Below are 5,382 nucleotides of genomic sequence, written 5' to 3'. Positions count from 1 at the left end.
CGAACGTTCTCCCTCCCGCCAACAAGATGGACCTATCAGACAGGTTAAGATTTTTTTTCCCTCCGGCGTAAGCCAATGATCTCTAACCAGAAGCATTATTATACCGCCCATTTCTAGAACAAAGACGTTCAAATAATGAGGGGAGGGGAGGGGGAGGGGAGGGGGGGGATTTTTCAGCAAATTCAGCTGCAGTCTGAAATTTTTCCCCCAATCAGTGAGACTGGAGTATCATAATTTCCCTTTGATTCAGGATCAATACATTAGCTGTAGAAGTAAAGAAAGGTACTGGATCACTTGACAGGGACTTTAGGCACTTGTTCTTCAAATAGTAAGGAGAGGGACATTATCTTTGCATGAGTGCAAATGACTAGAAATTGTATTCCAATGTTTAGTTAACATGTCATCATACTGTTGAAGCCTTCAAATAATCTTCAGAGAGTGAGTTTGTTTCCTAGTTTGCTTCCTACTGTGAGTGCTGCCTGACCAGGAGAGGGAGCCCTTTTTTTGGCCTTTGCCTTACAGGTTTGTCAAAAACGTTTGAATTATTTAACCCATGGCTCAAGGCCCCTCAGTACTAAATGGGTTTATCTCACTAGTAGGCGGTGGCCAAGGCTTCATGTCCCTGTTGGTTTGTTTTCCTGCTAAGAATGAATATGTCAAACGCTTGGCAATGTTTTATTTCATATCATAACTATAGTGTAGACTATACTGGATGATCCTGTGACCCATATAATACAGTACAGTATATATGGCTGGTTCTACATACACAACAGTGGAGGCTGCTGAGGGGAGGACGGCTCATAATAATGTCTGGCATGGAGTAAATGGAATGGCATGAAACACATGGAACCATATGTTTGACGTATTTGATACCATTCCACCAATTCCCCTCCAGCCATTACCATGATCCTGTCCTCCTCAATTAAGGCCCCAACAACCTCCTGTGCTACACAAAATACTGTAGATTCACAGATATGACGCAGACTGCATACTCAAGAAAAACTCTTAAGATTCTAATTTGTTAATGGTCCTTAAGGATAACCTAGCAGCTGTAAATTAACTGCATGATTAATTATGCACCTTGGCTGGCCTGTCCGTGTAGAAAGTGGTGCAGTGAGACTTTGTATACTCAGTGGAAAAGTGTGTGATTGTTGTCAATCAGTACAACAGACTATCCACTTTCTGAATGAACCAATACTAGAGGGACAAACACCCACACAATCACAGACACACACACACACAAAAACACACACACACACACACACACACACACACACACACACACACATACATACATACATACATACATACATACATACATACATACATACATACATACATACATACATACATACATACATATACACAGTCTCTCACAGACACAGACCAGGGGGTAGACATCAGAGTACACAAGCACGCTACGCATCTGGAAATAGAAACCCATTTGAAGTTGAAGAGGCACATTGGTAATGAAGTGAGATGGACACTCGCTGCCTGCCTCCCTTCCTGTTTACTTATTGATGGCGTGTTTTTGGGGCCTTGATGCAGTCTGACTGTTGTGGCAGCAGGGGAGACGGAAACAGGATTTGTCGCAGATCTGCGGATAGCTGTCTAACAGGGATCTCGAGTTGCTTGTTGCTTGATGTCCTCTGTCAGACAAGGATAGTGGTTTTTGGGATAGAGGTAGAGAAATGTTTATTTAAGCATCTGCTTGCAATGAACTCTCCAAACGCGTTTTACTGAGCAGTTGTGAAGCATGTCAGAAATGTCTATTAAAAATGTTCAGGGTGTGTAAAAATGTAATTCAGTTCACACGAGGGTCTTCATTTATTGACTCATGTAGATCGTAAAATAAAAAACATTTTTATTGAACCCTTATTTAACTAGGCAAGTCAGTTAAGAACAAATTCTTACTTACAATGACGGCCTTACCACAGCCAAACCCGGACGATGCTGGGCCAATTGTGCACTGCCCTATGGGACTCCCAATCACGGTCGGATGGACACAACATTGTAAATAGATAAATATCCAATATCATATGCAACGTTAATACATCCTGAAATCTGACCTGACAACATTTTAAGTCCCATTCCTGTTTTGACCAAGTCACTCCCAGAAGATGTATATTTGGAGAGGTATGCATGCAGTGACCTTTGAAGTGTATGCCCCTCCCTGCCTCCCTTTGTGAATATGCTTCACACAATGAAAGGGTGAGAAATATTCATCATAATGAAAGGGCATTAGGAAACAGGGCCAAGGAATGGCAAGGGCTACCATAATAATTTCACCTTTGAGGTACTGTGCACTAGCCTACAACCTCAGTCACTCTTTAGATAATAGCCCCATACTGAAACCAGCCCAGTAAATGTTAGTCCATTAGCTAGTGTTGTCGCACTAGTTAAAACATAACAGGAGTGCTTTGACTGGATTTCAACAAGGCCACAATTTGGAAGTGAAAAATCAGACATTGTTTTGCATTGATTTTGACACATTCAGATTTTGTTCCTCCACTCCTGTTGACAGATTATGTCTGACTGAGGCTCGGAGGGAGATGAAGCTAAATTAGATAGTCTGGGAGTGGATGTGTGCGTGTGTCGTCATGTCTGTGTCAATCGAATCCCCATCTCCACATGCCCTTTACAAACTATCAGACACCAAGACTTGATTCACAAATCCATTTGGGTCTCCATAATTTTTACATCGCCTACAGGGTTGGGGTCAATTCGAATTAAAGGCAGTCAATTCAGGAAGTGATTTTAAGGTTCTACTTTGAGAAGTCATTGAAAATAAATGCTCTTGTTTCAATTATTGAATTGTAATTTCCGTTTACTTTCTGAGCTGACTGCCTTCAAATAAATTGACCCCAACCCTGATTGCCAATGCTTCTCACGTCATATCTGCAGAAATGCGAATAACGTTTTCATAAGCTTGTCATATGGGCGCACTGAGAATTTTCCTTGTGATGAAGGAATCCTCCCGAGATATGATCAACTCTCTAGGAACAAGGTTGATCCATCCCAGACAAATATATAGTTATTAGAACGGGTAAAGCCCCTTAGAACACAGTCTTACACTCAATATGGCTGACATGGTAACTGACATTGTCAGTGTAATTCTAGTTCTATGGCTTATTTCTATCACATTTGGAAAAAGACTCGGATTGCTCAATGCCACCATGGGGAATTCATTTCATATAACAACTCAAAGGAAACTAAGTATAACTATGTCCAATTTCCATAGTGAGGTGCATTGTTTAATTGCATTGTGGACTTTGATGCAAGCGTTCCTCACAGATAGGCTGACCGGCAGTAACTCTGTTCCCCAAGGTGGTCGGGGGAATTATTTTTATATACTCTTGTCGCTTTTGATTTTTTTTTTTAAATTAGCTGCCAGGGAAATAAATAAATAAGTTGGAAGTACTGTCATGCTCACAAAGACAAGCCACGGCTTTGATCTTGGAGTGAGCTGAGAGCAGTGAGGAGACAGAGCGCGAGGGTGAGAAAGAGACAAAGAGAGAGAGAGAGAGAGGGACAGGCGGAGTGAGAGAGAGAAAGATTGACAGAGAGAGAGAGAGACGGAGGGGAGGACCGCAGACCCTGGATCTCATTAATTACTCTCCTTTTGTTCTTGTGCCAGAGAGAGCGAAGCGTAGCCTCGCTAATCTTGGCACAACGTTCACATTCCATTGTTAATACAACATTACAGCAACTTCAGTATACACCTCAGCTGAGTTCACACTTAGCAGCACTCCAGCACCACCATGTTGATGGGAGCAATCCAGGCAACTTATCCTCCTTAGAGGCCCCGCTGATTGAATCAAAGAGGGGAGAATTAACTTTGATTCACTCGAAGGAGTTGGAGCACTTGGAGTGTAGTCTATCAGTATTAGGTATCACAGGAGGTTGGTGGCACCTTAATTGGGGAGGGCAGGCACGTGGTAATGGCTGGAGTGGAATACGTGGAAAGGTACAGTATCAATAACATCAAACACTTGGTTTCCAGGTGTTTGATGCCATTCCATTTGCTCCGTTCCAGACGCTATTATGAGCCGTCCTCCCCTCAGCGGCCTCCACTGTTAGGTACACTCTGTTAATGCAGAATGCATACATCCACCATTGTGGGCCGTTTGAAGTAATCTGTTGCTGCATGCAGAAGATGAAGGCAAGGCATTTGACTGTCTGAAAGTGCTGCTATCTCCTCCTCTCCCCTCTGCCTGCATCCCAAATGGCACCCTTTTCCCTATGTAGTGCACCATACAGGGAATAGGGTGCCATTTGGGACGCGTATCCTGTCGATGATAAGAAACTAGTCGCATTTTCTGCTGTTTCATCTTCATATGCTCATCCTCGTATGTAATCCGTACCCAATTGACAAGGAAAAGCGGCATAATCCACTCTCGCTGAGCACTGTAATCATGTGGCCAATACATACACAATAGCATCTTTAGTCTTCCCAGGTGATAAAACACAAATGAATTCCCATCAAGTCTATTCTTGAGCTATTTTGTAAAAGCAACAAACATTCATAACTCAGTCTCACACACACATCCTGTCATTGACATTGATTTGATGGTTTGAGGGGACATTGAGGGGGACTTACGTGGGGTGCTTTGATTGATTTAAATTCCATTAATACCCTTTTTGCTTGGCAGCCACTCTTGGGCCCCAGCCTGTGTCTGTTATCACAGTGTGGTTTTGATTGGATGGCTTCCTTATCGGTTGGCAACACACAGGAAGAGGCCCGGAGACAGCCAAAGATAGACAGCACTGGCAACACAGTACTGAAACAATAACCTGCAGATCAAACATGATTAGTCAAACCCCACTTTCTTAAAAGGGCAATCTGCAGTTCAAACGATAACAAAGTGGCGACCCCGCCAGTGTTTTGGTAAATAGCTCAGAGATGGGGCTGTAACCACTCAAATTCATAGATGGACCTATGGATGGAAGGACTGACCATCCATGAGATGAAAATTATCCTTTGAACCATGTTTTGAAGCTTTACACTGTTTGTTTACATTGACTTTATTTACAAATATTGGAGAGAAAGGAGCTTATATCTTGGGTTCTGATGGGGAATGACAGTTGAACTAAGCTCATGAGGCATTTATAAGTTATATTGAGAATCAATGGCTGTGTGAGTGTGTCTGTATGTGTGTGTGTTCTAACACAACTCAAATATATATTCAAATCTGTAAACTGTTTGTCAAAACACAAGCTCTTGGAAGACAAGAGTATAATACCAAACAAATGGTGTTTCATTATTATGTGCCCACTTAGGACAATGATTTCAGATGTCAGTAGCCAAACGTTGTCTTTTCAGTGTCTAAAATATATTCCGCTCCGTGGCTGCACTTGCACTATAATTATTTCTCATAATTG

Source organism: Oncorhynchus keta, chromosome 3 (genome assembly GCF_023373465.1).
Source record: "Oncorhynchus keta strain PuntledgeMale-10-30-2019 chromosome 3, Oket_V2, whole genome shotgun sequence".
Taxonomy (NCBI): domain Eukaryota; kingdom Metazoa; phylum Chordata; class Actinopteri; order Salmoniformes; family Salmonidae; genus Oncorhynchus; species Oncorhynchus keta.
This window is presented reverse-complemented; position numbering follows the sequence as displayed.